Below are 23938 nucleotides of genomic sequence, written 5' to 3'. Positions count from 1 at the left end.
AGGCAGGCCCAACCTGAGCCATAGCTGTTGGTGCCGCACACCCTATTCATTCACTTCTTGCCTACCTAGCAACCTGCTTTTTGCAACAGGGAGGGCTGAGCCAGTCCCATGAACAGCCATGACTAAGCCATTCAGTAAAGGCTGTTCTTCGTTTTTTCTTTTTCCTTTGGAATATATTGATGACAGCTAACAAATTACCTCCAAGTTCTAGTTTCCAGTTCTGAGAGTGGTCAAATTCGGGAAAACAACCAGATGCTCAGTTGTCTTGAAACTGTTTAAATTCATGAAGAACAGTTTTGCCATGCGGCGATTTTGAGGTGTCTATTTTAAGAGATTTGATGGAGAGTAGGTTACAAGGTGAATATGCAACCTTTCAGGGAGCAAGAATCAGGAGTTTCGACTGACTGGCTGCTCATCAAATGCTGACACACAACCTGTGCCCCCAAACACAGAGCTTGTCTCCAGATTTCCTGTGTTTTGCAAACCCATCTTAGGGCTGAATGCCACAGCCCCCTTTATAAAAACAATGCTGTTTAGTTAAACTAACTAGAAAAATACAGTAAAATAATTCCTTGTGATTCTCTAGTAAAATAATATGTTTTTCTTAAGAAAAACAGTGGTAAGGATAAAAGCCAAGCATTGTTTTAGACTCTCTCCAGTTTCCAAAATACCATTTAAAAAATAATTACACCCACAGTTTATGCGTGATTCATTAGACAGCAAGATAAAATGTACTGCTAAATTTCAATTGCAGTGGAAAGAGCAGGCACCAGGAAATGTGCCCCCAGCTTCTCCGGATTATAACCTGTTTGGTCACATTTCTGCCACAACATAAATCTTGTCCAAATAGTCCATCTTGATTAAATTATAACAGTATTTTAGTTTCATGATTTGATAGACCTCTGAAGAATTTATTTCAGTTAAGCAATTAGAAGGTCAAATACTTGGTTATCAATATTTAAGCTTTTACTTGTGAAAGTTAATAGGTTTGAGTCACAGGATCTCCTGCAAGATGAATCACAGGATCCCCTGCAAAGATGATGAGAATGTCATCTCAGGAAAAAAAAAAAATCAGTTCTTGGCACACTAAAGCAGTTTTAAGGATTACAGTTTTTCTTTCTGTTCCTCCCAGCCCTCCAGGTAAAAAAGCATGATGTCCTACTTTACACAGACATTGAGGGGGTCTCTCTATTACACATAATCTAGTATGCATGATCCACACTGATTGCAGAGGGAATCTAGAAAACAGAATAAACACCACATCTTACATAATACATAGTGGGCATGATAGACAACATCTTGCAGAATGCACACAGCTCTTCAGCAGATGCAAGCTGATGCATTATTTCATCGGAAGGAGCCAGGCTGATAGAATGTGCACCTGAAATGGTAGTTAGACAGCAAGGTCTACTGAGGTAGGCCACCCATCCTTTAGGCTTTGAGTGACATCTACCACTGGGTTCTGGTTCTGGCAGCTGCCTATGAAAGAGGAGCATGACCCGCATGGCAGGCCAGCACTTGGTTTTCAGGGTCTCCACATGATCACTGCTCCTACACGTACCTGTGGTCTTTAATGGGGTCTTCTCTCCTAGCAAGAGTTTTAACCTCTTGGCGTGGATTTTGCCTTGATAATGGGAATCGGCCACCACGGCCGAAGTGAATGACATGTTGCAGAGAGTGCAGCACTTGTTCTTATCCACCATGTCAGCATCACTTCCTTGTGTGAAGAGAAAGAAAGGCCACGTGTGAGACAAACCCAGGTCCCAGGATTTCTTTCTCCCATTCCATTCTTTTGCAAATGAGACTTATCCCAGATGAACGAGAGTGTTGAAACATCTAGTTTTTGTTCTGCAATCTCTTTTTCTTCATGATAATCATCATCAAAACTTACTCAGTGACTGAGTTTGACATACATTTAGTTAGTAGATATTAACACTGGATACTGAGATTTCAGGACAAATTTGCAGAGATGAGTTGTCCAAATAAAAACGGGGCCCACAATGAAATGAGAGCACATTGAGCCTGGCACAGTTAAGGAAAGCAGTCTCTAACCGGACCCATTATACTCATTAAAGTCAGTATAATAGCAGAGTTCAGATGGCCTGAACTATTTAGCAGAAATTCTCATTTGTTATTCTGCTCTGCTTTTGACCAGTTTTAGCCTCACCAGGATACATGCCCACGATGTTCAAGATTTTTAAAGATTTCTTTAAGGAATTGAGTGTTTTTCATAATTAACTTGAGTCTATCATAAAGCTATAATGCCTGTGCTGGCTGATTTTCTGGGAGAGTTTATGTAATTTTTCTTTTCTTCAAGAAAGGTGAGTCATTAAATGCTGCACAAAATGCTTAAATCCAGTTGGATTTTTATTCCTTTGTAAGAATTAACGAAAATGAATCATAATTCAGAAAACAATAAATCCTTGGTCAGACCATGTGAGCTGCTATTGTGCACTCAGGTCATCAATTACCTATATTTATGAAGGGAGGATTAATCCATGCTTCCCCTCCTGCCTAGTTAAAATTGGAGGGTAGAACAGACTTTTAGATAAGAGGTTAATCTATTCCTTAATGGTGCAGCAACAGCCAAGCTTCTCTTTGTTCAAGAGCAAGCTGGAATGACTATATGGCCCCACAATGGCCCCTTCTCTTATTCCTAGTGAGCCCAGAGAGTACAATTTAAAATTGGATGGTGAGGAGGATGAGGGTGGCAACGGGCTGGAGGAAGGGAATTACATATTTTATCTGCGGAGTAATAAGATGTGCAGACTGCTAGAGAGAGTGCTGCCTTGCAAATTATGTGGTAGTTAGGAAATGAACTCCTTCCTCCTTAAGGCATTAGTCTGTAATATCTCTGATAATTAGCATTTTGTCCTTGGAAGGAAGGGTGTGTGTGTGTGTGTGTGTGTGTGTGTGTGTGTGTGTGTGTCCCAGGAGCAGGAGGCTGGCCTGAAGTTCAGGAGGAGACTTGAAACATTCGGGGGGGTGGAGGTGGTTAGTGAGTAAAAAAGGACCTCTGAAGAGAGAAGAGGCTTTCCCAGTGGGTCTTTTCCTGCTAGGAAATCTAGTAGCCCCGAGGCTGTGCCCATTGGCAATATTCTTACTGAGGGTTTAAAACTGAAGTGCGTTGAGCTTTCTCCATAGAGAAAAAACAAAAAAGTACAAATACTTTTATACTTCTGTGTGGAATACTACAGAGATGAAATGGACCTGAAGGGAAACGGACCTGAAGGGAAAGGGAAGAGTTGGCTTCCTGGTTCCCCTGAGCTGCCTTCCTCCCCAGCCAAGCCTAGGAGATGGCACAGAAGCCAGGGAGAGGGCACAGACCAGGAGTACCAGGAAGAGGCAAATCAGGGGCTTCCTAAATGGTCCCAGCCCATTAAAGGACAAACAGTTCACTCAAGAAGAATGAAAGACCAAACTTGGTGTCTCTTTACTATATGTTGGAGGATATTATTAGTCTCACTTTAAAAAAATGTGTATATATCTGAGGGATACAAGTACAGTTTTGTGACAGGGATATATTGCGTATCGGTGAAGTCTGGGCTGTTAGTGTAACAAAGAAGTAAAAAGAGAACTACCATTTGATCCAGAAATCCCACTACTGGGTATCTACCCAAAGGACAAAAAAAAATCATTGTATTAAAAAGGTACCTTCACTCACGTTTATTGCAGCACTATTTACAATAGCAAAGATATTGAATCAACGTAAGTGTCCATCAATAGATGATTGAATAAAGAAAATGTATATATATACACACACACAGCATGGAATACTACTCAGCCATAAGAAAGAATGAAATCACGTCTTATTTCTTTTTTAAAGGAAGATTTTCAGGGTAAAAGGCGGTGCTTGAATTATACTGCCTTTTTTTACCTACTTATGCATGACATAGGTCAAAGCATGTAATTTTTTAAAATTAGGAGCAAGTTCATAGGCCAGAACTTAATCCTCAATCTTAGAATCTGTGCATATGTTCATCCGTGTATCCTCTTTAGAATCTGTGCATCTGTTCTGCCACTTTCAGGGAAAACTTCAACATGCCTGGCCTTTCTCCCTGAAGCTCTCACAGGTAGAAATTTCTAAGGAAAGTCTAGTGGTGCCCACACACAGAGGCCAGCATCACCGTACAAAATGACTGAGAACTAGTTTCCAGGGCAAAGAGTTGCCCTTAAACTGAGTAATGAGAAATGGATTTATGGTATTCATTTACCCAACACATTTTTAAGGACTTAACTAATTGTGTTAGATGCTGAGCCAGGTGAGTATGACTCCATGCCCTGCTATCAAGGAGGCTGGCACCAGGAGAATTGGAGAAGCAGACAGAAAATAAGGGGAAGTATTATAATCAAGGAATTACAGTCTCATATTACACTCACACTCTCCTAATTGTGAGATTAAAAAACATTAATGTAAATCAGGCCTGTTTATGTGGGTTTTCATCTTTAGGCCTTTCTTAAAGGAAATGCTGGAATGCCCTTCTGAATCACTTTGTGTCTAACTCAGTCATACCAGAACCTTTCTTCCTGGTTCATCACTTCCTTCAAGTGAAGTTGCTTCTCGTTTTTTGGCTACAGGGTCTTGCTCTGTCACTCAGGCTGGAGTGCAGTAGTGCCATCAAAGTTCACTGCAGCTTGGAACTCCTTGGGTTCAAGCAATCCTCTCATCTCAATCTCCAGAGTTGGTAGGATCACAGGCATATGCCACCACACTTGGATAATATTTTTTTATTGTTTGTAAAGACAGGATCTCTACAACCCATTTTCCAGGTGGTCTTGAACTCCTGGGCTCAAGCAATGCTCCTGTTTCTGCCTCCCAAAGTGCTGGGATTGCAGGAGTGAGCCATTGCACCAGTCTGAAGCTTCTTCTGGCTCCCTCTACTATATGGTAGAAGTGAGAACCAGCCTTTGGGTCCCCTGGGTGCCTTATACATTCTTCTTTTACAGAACGTGGAAGTATTACACTTACTTGTTTTCATATTTGTCCCTGTCATGAGACGGTGAAACTTCTTTAAGATCTAGGAAATTGTCTCATTGATAGTGAGGACCCAGCACCTAGCACCACACTTACTACACTGGAAGACCTTCAAATATGTATTGAATGAATGGAGGAGAGGTTTCATTTGGAGGATCAGTAACTTGCATGACATAAAAGTCAAAAGAGGAGACAGGTAACACAGGGAGGTCTATTGCAAGCCAACATTTTTCCAACTGACAGGAAGATGACCAGGTAAAGAACCAAAGGTGTCAACAACTTATAAACCAACTTGAGGGTTCCGTAGGGAACTGTGTTAGTTTCACGATGGTAGTTTTAATATATATTCCCAGATTTCTGCTCTCCTGGGCAATCTCATTATCATATAGAAGAATGAAAAATAATAGAAGAGGAAAACCCATTGTTATACAATAAGGTATCATGGGACATAGTTATGTCATAATTATAGAAGAGGGACCAGGCAATTTTACGTACCTGACAATAGAGGGGCTGTTAATATAATTACATATACATACATATAAAAAATATATAATTATACATATGTATATATAAGACATATAATTATACATATTTATGTAATTATATATATGTATACATATATTCTATAAGGTATCTCTAAAAAGAAACACACACAAAACAAGGTTACATGTGGATGGATTGATAAAATGTGACCCAGATGTCTCCCAGACCGAATCCTGTATTTTACCTACGAGCAGTGGCTAGTATTTGCTAATTCAGTGTTGATGGTAACTATATAGGAAATAACTACTATGGAAAATGAGAATTGAATGTATTTCATTCAACAGAAATAAAAATATATGTCCACATAAAAACTTTTACATGAGTTTTTATAGCGACATCATTCATAATAGCCCCAGAGTGGAAACAACCCAAATGTCTGCCAACTGCACAAGGAGTAAATGAAATGTGGTATGTCCATACAATGGCATGGTATTTGCAACCAAAAGAATCAAGTACTGATACAAGCTACCGCATGGATGAATCTTGAAAACATTATGCTAAATAAACGAAGGCAGTCATTCACAAAAGACCACATAGTGTATGATTCCATTCACGTGGTATTTCCAGAACAGGAAAATCTATAAATACCTAGAGTGAATTAGTGCTTGTCTAGGAACCAGAGGGCAGTGGGGGAGTGGGGAGAAGGGAGAGAGGAGGGGAAATGAGGAGTGATTGCAATGAGTAAAGATTTCCAAGGTTACTGTAGATCTGGCAGAAACATGGCTCCGTGAATACACCTAAAATCCTTGAATTTTATACTTTAAACAGGTGAATCGTGTGACATATGAATTAGATCACAATAAACCTGTTCTGGAGAAAAATGCCTAAAAGACTCATTTAAAATTATTTCAAAAGCTCAAAGAAAATGTGAAGCATAAGTTGTTAGGTTTTTTTTCTTTTCTAGGTATCTTCTGCTTGAAGGTGAAACTCATTCAGGAAGTGAATCATAATGAGGAGTATTTTGTTCATGTTGGCTCCTGTGTAGTATATGAAATTGTCTGAGCGCTGGTTCAACATTCTACGATCCTGATCACTGCAGTTCATTTTGGCAGAAGACATTCTGCGGCTATAATGAAACTCTACTTGCAGCTGCTACTAAGCAACACCTGAAGGCAACAGTCATCTGATACCTTCCGCTGGAGGCAGATGTAACTGTACCTCTCAGCACATACCCTGTAGTAAGGTAGAATGTCCAATAAATGTAACTATTTCCAGTGTTATGCATGTTGTTGCTTATGTTCTGGTATTTAACTTTGGAGAAAAGCAGAACACAGAAAATGAGGTCTCTTCTCTCCCACTTTACTGGAACCAAAAGGCCTGGAAGTCACATTTCCTGATTGACTACAGGATCCTGAGCAATGTTGTCTCCCACAGTTCTCTCTCATGCATCCCGTTCTACTCCATTTGGGTCAAGCTGTTCTCTCTCCTCCTGACCTGTTTAAGTCACATCCAGATATTAAGTTTCATTTTTTCCCAGAGTTCTTTCAAGATGTCTACAAATTTCATCCATGTCTTCCTCCCTGACCTCTCCTAGTCGTTAACAACCTTGCCAGTCCTGCCCTTTAACTGCTTTATTACTGTTTTGTTTTCATTTTAGAATTGTCTTTCTAAAAACATCTTAAAGGCAGCAAATTTATAAGAACTTCAGAAATTATCCTCAGATCATCGCCAGTGCCTGATGATCCAGGTCTGGATTTATAAAAGAGACTTGATAAACATGAACTAAACAGTTGAGTGACTTGACATGGCCAGTCATTAACCAATTCTGACTTGATCACTTAACTCTGTTTCCACCTAATGTAATATCTCCCTTGCTTTCTTACCAACGTGATTGCTTTGTCTCAGGAAAAGGCCAATTGGCATAAAGTTCATACACTGTACTGAAACAGATATAATGGGAATGACATGTTACTGTTGTAAACAAAGGGTATGTCTAGATACAAAGGATGGAGAAGCTGTAGTGTCTTCAGGAAGGCTGGCTGGAAGCCTCCGATTCCACTGCTAACTAGACAGATACATGCTCTGCTACCTGGATAGAAACCACCGACTCTGTGGATGAACACTCTCAATTTCCGTGTCTTGGGGGAAATGGTCATTTTGACAACAAAGGAAAGAGAGAATGAAGATTTCTACTCAAGAGAGTGGAAGAATTCTGTTTGCCTTTGGAATTTGGATGACTTTCATTTGTTTTTGCAGTCACTGAAAAAATATTGAAACAGATGGTCACAGTAGTTTCAAGACCCCAAAAGGAAGAAATTAGCCAGAGCTCCTGAGAGAGGACAACCATGTAAATTAAATAAGCTCCCCTAACCAAGAGAAGTGGCTCAGAAAATGCCACAAATGAATAGAGGCCAAGAGAGAGCAAAGGTGGGATGAGAGGAGGTGGGAAGATCACAGCACTTACTTCACATTCTAGAATTAGATGACTTAGATACTTAAACGTACTATCTGTCTCTGATCACTATTCAATATTGTACCCCCAGTATCTAGAGCAGCATTGCCCAATAGAAGGAGAGTACAAGCTGTAAATGAGGCCACGTTGAAATATTCTAAATGCCATATTTTTGGAAAAAAAACCATGAAATTAATTTCAAAATTTTTTTCAATTTTTTTTAATTGACATAAAATTCTATGTATTTGAAGCCTATATACATTTTGGAATGGTTAAATCTAGCTAATTAACATATGATTGCCTCACATAGCTATAATTTTTGTGGTGAGAGCACTTAACATCAACTCTCTTGGCATTTCAATAATAAAATGTATCATAATTGGCTGTATCATAGTGACTATCATATCATAGTCACCATGCTGTACAACAGCTCTCCTAAACTTATTTCTTCTTTCCTTTCAGGATATATTCAACATAAAAATTATTCATGAGGTAGTGTATGTTCTTTTTCTCATATTAAAACTTCCAAATCAACTGTATATTTCACACTGACAGCACATCTCAATTCAGACTACCTGCATTTCAAGTGTTCAATAGTTCCTTTGAATGAGTGGCTACTGCATTAGACCATGTGGGTCCCGAACTGAGTATTTATTAAATATCAGTTGAACAAAATGAATGAATAAATGAGGTGTCAGTGAATAAACACATAAATAAATTCTGGTTTTTACAGGTCGAGAAAATGAAGCTCAGAGGGTTTAAATAAGTTCTTCAATATGTCATCTTTTCAGAAAGTGGGGGAACTGATTTTTGAATTTTTGGCTGAATTCACAGATATGCTGACCTTTTGACAAGGTCAGTCTTGTCAAAAACTCTCAACGATGCTTTACTACTCCAAAATAAATTCCTTATCATGACATTTAAATTCCGCTAACATCTAACACTCAACACACTTCCTAGTCTTTTTCCCCACGGGTGCTTTTCAGACATAATATGCTCCAAGCAAATTGATTTTTTCAAGGTTAGGAACACCAAGCAGCCTGCCAAGAAAATGGCTCAGAATCTCAGCTCTAAAATCCTCTGCTCATCTCCCGGCTGCCTGTTCTTATTGGATGCTGCAGGTGAGTGAAGATTCAGTCCCACTGAAAGGTCTCACTTTCAAATCAGGTGGGGAGCACAAGTCTCTCCCACTAGACTAAGCTCCTTCCCTATCTATCTTTCTATCTCTGTCCTGGCACAGAGCAATATAGAAGCTTATTGAATGATGAGTGTATGAAGAAAAACTAAACAGTTGATTGAACTCTCGGGCTCCTCCAGTGGTGTTAAGGTTGTCTTTGTTCACGTGGCTCATTCCAACTAGAAACGGCCCCATCTCTTTACATGAAAGGACCACTCAAATGCAATCTCCTTCGCCAGGCTCCCTGGGACACCCTGCCACAAAGACAGCTCATGCTTCCTCACTGCCACAGAACTTCATCAGGCCTGCCCGGCAACCCCCTGCCTGACAGTACTAAGCATGTATCTTGTTGTCACTAATGAAACTTAATCATTTGGGCTGAAAAGGTGTCATCTCTAACCCCTAGCACAGTGTTTTATGTAATGTGGTATTAAAAAATAGAATATTAAGTTTAAAAAAAGCAGATTCAGATTCAAAAGATACTTGGTGAAGCTTTGGCTATAAGTGTGTTAGATGTCACTTATAATTACTAAACATGAAATTCCTCCTCTGTCACACGGAGAATAAAATCTATCTGCCTATTCATAAGAAGATAAAAGAATGCATTATATGGAAACACCATTTTTAATCCAGAAAATACTATTCATAAATACTTGTAGGTAAGTCAAATATATTTGTGTGTATGTATGTGTGTATCTATATGTGTGTGTGTATAATGTGTATACACAAACACTATATACACACACTGTATACACACACACTATATACACACATATATACTCAAATAATCAAATGGTTTAAAAGAACAGATACATATCTCATTTCATTTAATTTATAAAAATTACTTACATTTGACATTTTCTCACTTATTTAGTAGTATACATGTTAAATAACATTTTTTTTCCTATTATACGTCTTGATGGTAGAAACCCTATTTTGTTCATAGCTATATTCTTGGTGAGCATAATAGGCCCTGCCACAGACCATTTAATAAATATCTGTTGATTGGTGAAAACTACACATATACAAAATAAAATGAGAATTCTCAGAAACTGTTGGTAGCAGTGGTATCATTTTTTTTTCTTTTAGACGGAGTTTCACTCTTGTTACCCAGGCTGGAGTGCAATGGCACGATCTCGGCTCACTGCAACCTCCGCCTCCTGGGTTCAGGCAATTCTCCTGCCTCAGCCTCCTCAGTAGCTGGGAGTACAGGCACGCGCCACCATGCCCAGCGGATTTTTTGTATTTTTAGTAGAGACGGGGTTTCACCATGTTGATCAGAACGGTCTCGATCTCTTGACCTCGTGTTCCACCCACCTCGGCCTCCCAAAGTGCTGGGATTACAGGCGTGAGCCACCGCGCCCGGCTGGTATCATTTTTTTATTTTTTTATTTTATTTTATTTATTTTATTTATTTTTTATTTTTTATTGGATTATAGGTTTTGGGGTACATGAGCAGAGCATGCAAGACAGTTGCGTAAGTACACACATGGCAGTGTGCTTTGCTTTTCTTCTCCCCTTCACCCACAATTGGCATTTCTCCCCAGGCTATCCCTCCCCACCTCCCCCTCCCACTGGCCCTCCCCTTTTCCCCCCAATAGACCCCACTGTTTAGTACTCCCCTTTCTGTGTCCATGTGTTCTCATTTTTCATCACCCACCTATGAGTGAGAATATGCGGTGTTTCATTTTCTGTTCTTCTGTCAGTTTGCTGAGGATGATGTTCTCCAGATTCATCCATGTCCCTACAAACGACACAAACTCATCATTTCTGATTGCTGCATAATATTCCATGGTGTATATGTGCCACATTTTTCCAATCCAGTCTATTATCAATGGGCATTTGGGTTGATTCCAGGTCTTTGCTATTGTAAACAGTGCTGCAGTGAACATTCGTGTACATGTGTCCTTATAGTAGAACGATTTATAGTCTTTTGGATATATACCCAGTAATGGGATTGCTGGGTCAAATGGAATTTCTATTTCTAAGGCCTTGAGGAATCGCCACACTGTCTTCCACAATGGTTGAACTAATTTACACTCCCACCAACAGTGTAAAAGTGTTCCTTTTTCTCCACATCCTCTCCAGCATCTGTTGTCTCCAGATTTTTTAATGATCGCCATTCTAACTGGCGTGAGATGGTACCTCAATGTGGTTTTGATTTGCATCTCTCTGATGACCAGTGATGATGAGCATTTTTTCATATGATTGTTGGCCTCATATATGTCTTCTTTCGTAAAGTATCTGTTCATATCCTTTGCCCACTTTTGAATGGGCTTGTTTGTTTTTTTCCTGTAAATCTGTTTGAGTTCTTTGTAAATTCTGGATATCAGCCCTTTGTCAGATGGGTAGACTGCAAAAATTTTTTCCCATTCTGTTGGTTGCCGATCTGCTCTAGTGACTGTTTCTTTTGCTGTGCAGAAGCTGTGGAGTTTCATTAGGTCCCATTTGTCTATTTTGGCTTTTGTTGCCAATGCTTTTGATGTTTTGTTCGTGAAGTCCTTGCCTACTCCTATGTCCTGGATGGTTTTGCCTAGATTTCCTTCTAGGGTTTTTATGGTGCCAGGTCTTATGTTTAAGTCTTTAATCCATCTGGAGTTAATTTTAGTGTAAGGTGTCAGGAAGGGGTCCAGTTTCTGCTTTCTGCACATGGCTAGCCAGTTTTCCCAACACCATTTGTTAAACATGGAATCCTTGCCCCATTGCTTGTTTTTGTCAGGTTTATCAAAGATTGTATAGTTGTATGTATGTTGTGTTGCCTCCGGTGCCTCTGTTTTGTTCCATTGGTCTATATCTCTGTTTTGGTACCAGTACCATGCTGTTTTGATTACTGTAGCCTTGTAGTATAGTTTGAAATCCGGTAGTGTGATGCCCTCCGCTGTGTTCTTTTTGCTTAGAATTGACTTGGCAATGCGAGCTCTCTTTTGGTTCCATATGAAGTTCATGGTGCTTTTTTCCAGTTCTGTGAAGAAAGTCAATGGTAGCTTGATGGGGATAGCGTTGATTCTGTAAATTACTTTGGGCAGTATAGCCATTTTCACAATATTAATTCTTCCTAACCATGAACATGGAATGTTTCTCCATCTGTTTGTGTCCTCTCTGATTTCGTTGAGCAGTGGTTTGTAGTTCTCCTTGAAGAGGTTTCTTACGTTCCTTGTGAGTTGTATTCCAAGGTATTTTATTTTTTTTGTAGCAATTGCGAATGGCAGTTCGCTCTTGATTTGGCTTTCTTTAAGTCTGTTATTGGTGTAGACGAATGCTTGTGATTTTTTCACATTGATTTTATATCCTGAGACTTTGCTGAAGTTGCTTATCAGTTTCAGGAGTTATTGGGCTGAGGCGATGGGGTCTTCTAGGTATACTATCATGTCGTCTGCAAATAGAGACAATTTGGCTTCCACCTTTCCTATTTGAATACCCTTTATTTCTTTTTCTTGCCTGATTGCTCTGGCTAGAACTTCCAGTACTATATTGAATAGGAGTGGTGAGAGAGGGCATCCTTGTCTAGTGCCAGATTTTAAAGGGAATGCTTCCAGTTTTTGCCCATTCAGTATGATATTGGCTGTTGGTTTGTCATAAATAGCTTTTATTACTTTGAGATACGTTCCATCGATACCGAGTTTATTGAGGGTTTTTAGCATAAAGGGCTGTTGAATTTTGTCAAATGCCTTCTCTGCGTCAATTGAGATAATCATGTGGTTTTTGTTTTTGGTTCTGTTTATGTGGTGAATTACATTGATAGACTTGTGTATGTTGAACCAGCCTTGCATCCCTGGGATGAATCCTACTTGATCATGATGAATAAGTTTTTTGATTTGCTGTTGCAATTGGCTTGCCAATATTTTATTGAAGATTTTTGCATCTATGTTCATCATGGATATTGGCCTGAAGTTTTCTTTTCTCGTTGGGTCTCTGCCGGGTTTTGGTATCAGGATGATGTTGGTCTCATAAAATGATTTGGGAAGGATTCCCTCTTTTTGGATTGTTTGAAATAGTTTTAGAAGGAATGGTACCAGCTCCTCCTTGTGTGTCTGGTAGAATTCGGCTGTGAACCCATCTGGACCTGGGCTTTTTTTGTGAGGTAGGCTCTTAATTGCTGCCTCAACTTCAGACCTTGTTATTGGTCTATTCATAGTTTCAGCTTCCTCCTGGTTTAGGCTTGGGAGGACACAGGAGTCCAGGAATTTATCCATTTCTTCCAGGTTTACTAGTTTATGTGCATAGAGTTGTTTGTAATATTCTCTGATGATGGTTTGAATTTCTGTGGAATCTGTGGTGATTTCCCCTTTATCATTTTTTATTGCATCTATTTGGTTGTTCTCTCTTTTATTTTTAATCAATCTGGCTAGTGGTCTGTCTATTTTGTTGATCTTTTAAAAAAACCAGCTCTTGGATTTATTGATTTTTTGAAGGGTTTTTCGTGTCTCAATCTCCTTCAGCTCAGCTCTGATCTTAGTTATTTCTTGTCTTCTGCTGGGTTTTGAGTTTTTTTGATCTTGCTCCTCTAGCTCTTTCAATTTTGACGATAGGGTGTCAATTTTGGATCTCTCCATTCTCCTCATATGGGCACTTATTGCTATATACTTTCCTCTAGAGACTGCTTTAAATGTGTCCCAGAGGTTCTGGCACGTTGTGTCTTCGTTCTCATTGGTTTCGAAGAACTTCTTTATTTCTGCCTTCATTTCGTTGTTTACCCAGTCAACATTCAAGAGCCAGTTGTTCAGTTTCCATGAAGCTGTGCGGTTCTGGGTCGGTTTCTGAATTCTGAGTTCTCACTTGATTGCACTATGGTCTGAGAGGCTCTTTGTTATGATTTCAGTTGTTTTGCATTTGTTGAGCAGTGCTTTACTTCCAATTATGTGGTCAATTTTAGAGTAGGTGTGATGTGGTGCTGAGAAGAATGTGTATTCTGTGGATTTGGGGTGGAGAGTTCTGTAAATGTCTATCAGGTTTGCTTGCTCCAGGTCTGAGTTCAAGCCCTGGATATCCTTGTTGATTTTCTGTCTGGTTGATCTGTCTAGTATTGACAGTGGAGTGTTAAAGTCTCCCACTATTATTGTGTGGGAGTCTAAGTCCTTTTGTAAGTCATTAAGAACTTGCCTTATGTATCTGGGTGCTCCTGCATTGGGTCCATATATGTTTAGGATCGTTAGCTCTTCTTGTTGTATTGATCCTTTTACCATTATGTAATGGCCTTCTTTGTCTCTTTTGATCTTTGTTGCTTTAAAGTCTATTTTATCAGAGATGAGAATTGCAACTCCTGCTTTTTTTTGCTTTCCATTAGCTTGGTAAATCTTCCTCCATCCCTTTATTTTGAGCCTTTGTGTATCCTTGCATGTGAGATGGGTTTCCTGGATACAGCACACTGATGGGTTTTGGATTTTTATCCAATTTGCCAGTCTGTGTCTTTTGATTGGTGCATTTAGTCCATTTACATTTAGGGTTAATATTGTTATGTGTGAATTTGATACTGCCATTTTGATGCTAAGTGGCTGTTTTGCCTGTTAGTTGTTGTAGATTCTTCATTATGTTGAAGCTCTTTAGCATTCAGTGTGATTTTGGAATGGCTGGTACTGGTTGATCCTTTCTATGTGTAGTGCCTCTTTTAGGAGCTCTTGTAAAGCAGGCCTGGTGGTGACAAAATCTCTGAGTACTTGCTTGTTCGCAAATGATTTTACTTTTCCTTCACTTCTGAAGCTCAGTTTGGCTGGATATGAAATTCTGGGTTGAAAGTTCTTTTCTTTAAGGATGTTGAATATTGGCCCCCACTCTCTTCTGGCTTGTAGTGTTTCTGCTGAGAGATCTGCTGTGAGTCTGATGGGCTTCCCTTTGTGGGTGACCCGACCTTTCTCTCTGGCTGCCCTTAGTATTCTCTCCTTTATTTCAACCCTGTTGAATCTGACGATTATGTGCCTTGGGGTTGCTCTTCTTGCGGAATATCTTTGTGGTGTTCTCTGTATTTCCTGCAATTGAGTGTTGGCCTGTCTTGCTAGGTGGGGGAAATTTTCCTGGATGATGTCCTGAAGAGTATTTTCCAGCTTGGTTTCATTCTCTACGTCCCCTTCTGGTACACCTATCAAACGTAGGTTAGGTCTTTTCACATAGTCCCACATTTCTTGGAGACTTTGTTCATTCCTTTTTGCGCTTTTTTCTCTGATCTTGGTTTCTCATTTTATTTCATTGAGTTGGTCTTCGACTTCAGATATTCTTTCTTCTGCTTGGTCAATTCGGCTATTGAAACTTGTGTTTGCTTCGTGAAGTTCTCGTATTGTGTTTTTCAGCTCCTTTAATTCATTCATATTCCTCTCTAAGGTATCCATTCTTGTTATCATTTCCTCGAATCTTTTTTCAAGGTTCTTAGTTTCTTTGCATTGATTTAATACATGATCTTTTAGCTCACAAAAGTTTCTCATTATCCATCTTCTGAAGTCTAATTCCGTCATTTCGTCACAGTCATTCTCCGTCCAGCTTTGTTCCCTTGCTGGTGAGGAGTTTCGGTCCTTTCTAGGAGGCGAGGTGTTCTGGTTTTGGGTGTTTTCCTCCTTTTTGTGCTGGTTTCTTCCCATCTTTGTGGATTTGTCCGCTGGTCGTCTGCGTAGTTGCTGACTTTTCGATTGGGTCTCTGAGTGGACACCCAGAGTGTTGATGATGAAGTATTTCTTTTGCTTGGTTTTCCTTCTACCAGTCTAGCGCCTTCGCTGTATGACTGCTGAGGTCCGCTCCAGACCCTGCTTGTCTGGGGTGCACCTCTAGCATCTGTGGCACAGCGTGGGATGCTACCAGTTTCTTTTTCTGCTATCTTTGTCCCAGGATGATGCCTGCCTAATGTCTGTCTTTTGGATATAGAGGCATCAGGGAGCTGCTTGAGGAGACAGTTTGTACTTTATAGGGGCTTAATTGCTGAGCTGTGCGGTCTGTTGTTCATTCAGGGCTGTTAGGCTGCTATATTTGATTCTGCTGCAACAGAGCTCATTAAAAAAAACCCTTTCTTTCTCAAATGCTCTGTGTTGGGGGGTTCGGGCTTTATTTTTCGAAGTCCAATGAGGTGTCCTGCCCAGCTAGAAGGCAGACTAGCCACTGTTTGGCTGCCGAGGCTCTGCCCTGCTGTTGTGTGATTCGCCCTGTTCCTGCAGGCTCTGCTGTGGTCTCCACCACGCCCTGCGGCAGAGTCTCTTCGTTGTAGCATGTTGCCTCAGCAACGGCAGGCTGCGTAAGCAGTGGGCGTGTATCTCAGTAGGGACGGGTTGCCTCGGCAATGGCTGGCTGCGTCAGCAGTGGGCATGTATCTCAGTTGGGGCAGGTTGCCTCGGCCACGGCTGGCTGCGTCAGCAGTGGGCGTGTATCTCAGTTGGGGCGGGTTGCCTCGGTAGTGGGGACGCCCCTCCCCCACAGAGCGTCTCGGACCGTCTGCTCGGGATAGTTTGAAATCGTGGTTTTGTTCGTCCCACTGGGTATCCCAAACGATCGGTCCCTGCAATCCCCTGGGCTGGCCTATTGTCCAAGTCTCGTTCAGTCTCAAGTCCAGCCCTCTCAAGTCTCAGGTTGCCGGTTCAACAGGGCACCCGGACAGGCGCGCCCTGTGGGGATTGCTGGGTAGGGCCGGCTGCCGCCGCCCTGGCGGCTGGCTTCGCCAGGCAGACCTACTGCCTGGCGTCCCGTGTCTTTTTTATACTTGGGAGTTTCCCCGTTCTTTGGGCAACAAAGATCAGTCTGGAAATGCAGCTCTGACTCACCGTTTGCGGATTCAACGCAAGCTTTGATCCTGGGTTGTTCTCACAGTGCCATCTTAAGTCCCCTCCTGTATCATTTTTTTAATCTCTCTAAATTCCCAAATAAAAATAGAACTAGAAAGCCAAATTAAAAAACTCACAGACAACATTTATTTTTTATTTATTTATTTATTTTTAAAAACATGCACTACACAGTCTTTTATTTCTAGCTTAAAAACAAAATCTTGGTCGGGCTCAGTGGTTCACACCTGTAATCCCAGCACTCTGGGAGGCTGAGGCTGGCGGATCACGAGGTCAAGAGATTGAGACCATCCTGGCCAACATGGTGAAACCCCGCCTCTACTAAAAATACAAAAATTAGCCAGGCATGGTGGCACGTGCCTGTGGTCCCAGCTACTTGGGAAACTGAGGCGGAAGAATCGCTAGAAGCCAGGAGGTGGAGGTTGCAGTGAGCTGAGACTGCGCCACTGTACTCCAGCCTGGCGACAGAGCAAGACTCCATCTCAAAAAGAAAAAATAAAAATCTTAAATTACTAGGAATATATTTACAGGATTAATTACATTTGAAGCCAGCACACTGTGAATGTGAAGGGCCACTCAGGTCACTCTTTGGGACAGGCTGGGACAGGTTGTGTGACCTGCCCAAGGGGCTCCGGCTCATTTGCCAAAGTTGAGAAGATGAAAACCAGGTCTTCTCACCACTCAGCCCAACCAACAATAAAAAATGCATCAGAGATATGTCACATCCATTTTGCTAACAAGCAATTACATGCCTTTTTAGTGTTTAAGAGAAGCCTTAATTTTCCTGGGACATCTCCGTAGAATCATTCTGGACACTTGTATGATTTTGAAAATTCTTCAAGAAAAAAGAAAAGCTTGTCACTCCCATGAGACCCACTGTCTCTCACAAGGCAGGGACATGCCTTTTGGAGGCAGGAAAAGGGAATACTGGTCTCTGTAAAGTCCAGACAGAACTCCAGCAGCTCCGCTGGCTTGATGGCCTCTTCCAGGGGGCTGGTGGGCTAGACCCATGCTTTGGTTCAATGTGTTTGGAGAACATCTTCTTGCCCCTTTTCTGGAAATGAAATGATGGACACAGAGTCCCAGACGTCATCCCTTGGTGAGCTGTCCTTGTCCAAGTCATCTAAGATGGGCTGAGCAGGATCCTTTAAATACTCTTCTATCTGTAATGGGATGCTTGGTGGAGTGTGAAACCAATATTTAATCAGGCCTCTGTATTTCAGGACCAGGAAGAAACAGGCCCCTGCCAGCACTGACATCTACGCAAATGTTCCCACAGAGATCAGGATGACTTGCGGAAGCTTGGCGGAGGCATCTGCCATGATTTTGTAGCAAGATGTGTTGCTTAAGTGCCCATTTACGTTACTTTTGTTCCAAAGCAGTTGTGCCTGGGCTTGTAAACAGTACACTCTGAAGGGTTTTAAGTTATCCAATGAAATGGAGTTGCTTCTGAAAGGGCCTTTGACCTTTTGGACTCCAGCTTCTTCCCAGTAATTGACAGTACCAAAAACAGGCGGTGGAGGTATGAGGGATCTCAAAAGGAGAGGAGAATCTGATGATGAGGGAGCCTTCTCCTGGGGTCACCTCGATATTTTTTGGAGGCCCGACTGTCACATTCCGATAGTGTTGAAACCAAGGCATTGTCACCCAGGCAGAATGGAGTGCTCCCAGTTCAGCTCGCAGGCGTAGAGTGACATTGAAATCCATTGGGAAGCCCGCTTAGGGGCTGGCGGCAGTGAAGTCACACTCTGTCGCTGTGATCTGGGTACAATTCACCCCTATGGACGTGTCCACCGTCAGCCATTCATCACTGCTGTATTTAAACAGCACCCAGTAGACCACAGGCCTCGTGCCATTGCTCAGGGTCACTGGCTCCCAACTCAGGACCTGTTCTTCATTGTATCGGTGAATCCTCTGGTGCTGAGGAGCGGGCAGCTGGGAAAGAGTCTGACGGGAGCACTTTGGCCGCGGCGCAGGATCCGAGCAGCAGCAGCAGCAGCAGCAGCAGCAGCAGCAGCAGCAGGGAACACAGCCGCAGCGGCGACCACAGCTGTGTCGGCCGCATGGCCCTGGGCGCTCAGCAGCAGCTCAGGGTGCGGCCAGGGCCCTGCTCCGGGTCGGCGGAGCCGCTCACGTCGCCTCCCGGGCCGCCATGGCGAGCGCAGGGCGTGCAAGACCCCCAGACAATATTTATTATGAAACTAGATGACAAGGTTGTTCTCATGAACCTCAAAATGTAAGTGAATGGAGATAAACCAGTAATAGCACAGAATCTGCATGCCATCAGCATCTGTGCAGGGAAGTAGAGGGAATCAGTGAGAGCTCTGCTGGACCTGGAGATATAGGAATCCTCAATAGCAGCAGGTATTCACAGAAAGCCTGGCAGGCCTGTGTGAGAACAGCAGCTGATATCAGAAGCGCATGTCCCATCCCCTCAGCAGATTGTAAAAGAGGCATGCGGAGAGCCTGGAGGGGCAGACACAGCCGACCCTCCGTACCACCCAACAGAACTTTTTTCAGGCCACGGCTTCACACTGAGGAGAAACTGCTGAGAGTAGAATCAAAGCGGAGGACAAAAATGATGGAGACAAAGAAAAGAGAAGGTTCAGACAAATGTAGGGGAGAGTGGAGCTAATACGTGTCAGTAAACAAACCATTTTGTTCTTAAATACTATACTACACACACACATAGGCCCTCTCTCTCTCTTCCAAAGAAGCTCTGTTAAGTTAGGAAAGCAACCTTGATTTATTTTTTGTTTGAGACAGAGTCTTGCTCTGTTGCCCATGCTGGAGGGCAGTGGCACCATCTCAGTTCACTACAACCTCTGCTGACCCGATTCGAGTGATTCTTCTGTGTCAGCCTCCCCAGTAGCTAGGATCACAGGTGCCCGCCACCAAGCACAGCTAATTTTTGAATTCTTAGTAGAGATGGGGTTTCACCATGTTGGTCAGGCTGGTCTCGAACCCTCAAATTCAGATAATCCATCTTGGCCTCCCAAAATTCTGGGATTATAGGCATGAGCCACTGTATCCAGCCAGGAAAGCAATCTTGAATCATACCTCCTTCTGATAGTTTAAGAAACAGTATAATGACAATAAGAGAAAAACAGCAAAATCAAATGCTATAGAAATTCATTATTTTAAAAAAGGATCAAAACAGCATGTTTAGAGGCCATGAAAACATGCCAGAAACACATGCTTACAAAAAAGATCAAAACAATGACTTCATATTTCAAAGCAAACTAAGAGACTTTAAGAAAATCATACAAGATATGAAAAAACAACAGAATTAAGAAGCAGAACATTCACAAATCAGCTGGAAAAACTACAAAAAAAAACTAGAGGTAAAAGAATAGGCTGGGCGCGATGGCTCACGCCTGTAATCCCAGCACTTTGGAAAGCTGAGGCAAACGGATCATGAGGTCAGGAGAGCGAGACGACCCTGTCTAACACGGTGAAACCCGGTCTCTACTAAACATAAAAAAAATTAGCTGGGCGTGGTGGCACACACCTGTAGTCCACCTGTAGTACTTAGGAGGCTGAGGCAGGAGAACTGCCTGAACCCAGGAGGTTTCAAGCACCACTGCATTCCAGCCTGGGCGACAGAGCAGGACTCCATCCCCACCCCCCACCCCCGCCAAGAAAAAAAAAAAAAAAATCATTCTCTTCAGAAATGAAGACTTAACTAAAAGAAACAAGTAAATAAATACAATGAATAATTCTCTAAGACAAATAAAATGAAGAATAACAATTAAAAATAATAAAGAATGATATACAATGAGATATATTGGCAAGTGACAAAGACAAAAATCATCTAATATATATATATATATATATATATATATATATATGTTAGGAGATCTTGAAGAAAAAAAACAAAGCAAGATAACAAAACAAACTATAAATTGAGAAAACTCTCCCACAATTAAAATTAAAGGAAGTATATGCAGTCATCTTAGTATCCGTGGGGAATGGGTTCCAGGACCCCTACATTTGTCAAAATCTGCAAATGCTCAAGTCCTTGAAATAAAATGTCAGTGTTTGCATATAACCTACGCACATCCTCCTGTAGACTTTAAATCACCCCTGCACCACTTATAATACCTAAGAGAATATAAATGCTATGCTAATGTTATACTATATCTTTTATTTAGATTATTTTTATTGTGTTGTGATTTTTTACTTTGTTTCATCAAGTATTTTTGACCTGCAGTTGGCTGAATCCACAGATGTGGAGCCCATGAATATGGAGGGCCAAGTGTACGGAAAGAGCCTCATGTACACCCCTAAATGTCAACCCAAAACAACTGACACAAAAACATTTTTCAGGAAAATTACTAAACTTTGTAAAAAGATATTTTCAAATTACCTAAAAAAAGACAGAAAGAAAACAAAATTAGATTATCATCAGACATTTCAACCACAATGTTTTATTTCAACAACACATGATGCAATGTATTTTAGATTTGTAAAATGGCGTGTGACAAATTTTGCGTATCCTGCAAAGCTGACGTTTAAGTATAAAGGGCCCAATGAGAAAACAGGCAAGAACTCGGGGAAGCCTGTTCTCATGAGCTGTCTCTGATGTGCCTACTAGAATGTAAGATTGATTTTAATAACCAGAATGACTGTGAAGACACTGACATAAGAACTGGTGGTAGTCTGAGATATATACATATAGATATGTAAATACATGTAAATGGAAGCAATAAAGGTAAAGTACAGTGTATAACGGCTGTGAACTCGGATAATACAGATGCAGCATGTTTAAGATGGGGAGACACTGGGGAGATTGTGTGCTGCAATAGAGACATTTCATTTCTCAGTTCATTATATTGGTGCTGTAGCATCAACATTGTTATTCACGGGACATGTGCAATATTATTGGATAAAGTAGATCAATACTTATGGAATATTCGAATTCATCATTTCTTGTGTCTTTGTGAACCAACATACTCAATGTGGAAAAAGATGAAGGAGATGGAATATAAGAGAATATCAAACCTGTAATTGTGATTTGAATTGGAGATATTAGTATAAACGCTTGAGATACCATATAAACATATACATTTCTTAATTCTAACCAGTGAAGAGGCCTTAAAAGCAATGAAAAACTCTATAAAATGTCCCTAGCATTCAAAAACCCTAGCAATCTTGAAGTGCCATTCCCATGAAAAGAAACCCAGCCTTTCTGGGGTGGGGGGAGGCTAATTCTAGGAAGTGTACCACATGATCCGGGAATCTCTTGCCGTGCTAGACAACAAGGATGCTAGGAATGACGACCACAGTCTGGATACAAGGACTCAAAGGCAACCTTGAAGCAAACAAGACAACTGGATCTTTAAAAGGACCAAGACTTCTCTAATAGGTTCAAATACATGAATTCATAATCATATTTCCTAAAAACCTGTTTGTTCACCTTTGTAGAATGACAGGTAACCAGTTCTTTCATTAGACAATCAATAAAAGAAAAGAATGAAGCAATTTTTTTGCTTTTCCTAAAAGAATTGTAGCACAGAGTATCAAACAATAAATGAGGAAAATTGCTCATTCTAAAATTATTCCAATTAATCAATGAAAAAAAATAGAAGAAAACAGTTTTGCAACCTTCAATGAATTAATGCATCCAGGCATTGGGCATCAACAGCTGCTAACATCACCAGAAGAGAGACAATCAGATATCATGTGCCTCCTAATGAAAGAAGCCAGCACCATTTATAGTCTTGCCAAATGTATCAACCCCAAATCCAATAAAGTCTCGGGATCCATCTGCCAATTTCCAGAGAACAGGAAAAACGGGAAAGTGTTTAATGGGGATCACTAGTATTCAATTAGCAAAACCTATACTTTAGATAACTCTTTAGGTCAAATGCCCCAGCTTCTTTTATACGTAAATTGTAAAGAAAAGAATAAAAGATAGAGAAGGAACCTGCAGACTAGATGTAAAAAATATGTCAAGATTTTTAAAATTGGGCAAGAATAAACTTATGGACATTAAAGGGGTGCATTAGTGATAACATTATACAAAATCTCAAGAAAGTGGTCCTTGGAAAGTCAGGATCGTGATTACTGCTGGTGGAACGGAGAGGGTCAACCTTGGGAGGAGACAAAGGGTAAAGCTTCTGCAATGATTGGCAAAGGTCTATTTCACAACCTAGGCAGTGGTTATAATAGTGTTTACCTTAGGACTCATTGAGGGATACATCTGTTTTCTGAATTTTGTATATGTGATTTATTTTCTAATAACAGGTTTAGAATGTATGTGGTTAGCAGCCCTAGGTGTCTCCTTAACTATAACTTTTAAATATTAACGAAGACAGAAAAAGATGAAGGGCACACTGAAAATTAATTTGATAGACCACCTGATGCCAGAATCTAAAATGAATTTCTACCTGCTGTAAGGCACAAGGAGTTCAACTGAGATAAGCTGTAAAAACCAAATAATAATAGCATTTCTCTCATAAGGCAGTCATGAGAACTCAATGAGCTTATATGTGGAAAGTACTTAGAATGACGCCTAACTCAGAGAGCAAATACTATATTTAAGGATAGGCTATTGTTTTTCTTAAAAACTGACCCACTCAGGGCGATGTCTCATAAAAGAGAAACCCCTGAAACAAAGATAAGACCCCGAGGATCTCTCCACTGTGTCCCCCAGACCCAGATTTGTACCAACAAAATAGTTAACCAGTTATTCCGAACCATGGGCTTTCATTCAAGTTATCTTTAGCACATGCTATCACGTCAATGATAAACACACATGGCTTTGCCATGTTTCTACATCCATTCTGTGACACCCACGCCTACTAAGCAGTTAGGTGGGGGAGGCAGTTAGTATATTGCATGCTGGTGAATGCAGCTCCCCACCTTACCCACAGACGGAAGGGCTACCGGGGCAGAGGCAGGAAGCTCCAATAGCGCCGTATCCTGAAATCATGGGGTTTTCTGTTTTGTTTTGTTTTCAGATAGAGTTTTGCTCTTTTTGCCCAGACTGGAGTGATGTGCCATCAGCTCACTGCAACCTCTACCTCCCAGATTCAAGCGATTCCCCTTCCTCAGCCTCCCAAGAAGCTGGGATTACAGGCATGCGCCACCATGAC

At 41.1% G+C, this 23938-nt stretch overlaps 1 pseudogene across 1 annotated transcript; it reads right to left on the bottom strand.

Moving 5' to 3' along the window:
- Positions 1-13347: 13347 nt before the first annotated feature.
- Positions 13348-19933, bottom strand: LOC100400935 (interferon gamma receptor 2 pseudogene; annotated as a pseudogene). Its single transcript, XR_013525677.1, has one exon. The product of XR_013525677.1 is annotated as an interferon gamma receptor 2 pseudogene (transcript).
- Between the last annotated feature and the right edge of the window lie 4005 nt (positions 19934-23938).

This window comes from Callithrix jacchus, chromosome 13 (assembly GCF_049354715.1).
Source record: "Callithrix jacchus isolate 240 chromosome 13, calJac240_pri, whole genome shotgun sequence".
Classification (NCBI taxonomy): Eukaryota; Metazoa; Chordata; class Mammalia; order Primates; family Cebidae; genus Callithrix; species Callithrix jacchus.
This window is presented reverse-complemented; position numbering and strand designations above follow the sequence as displayed.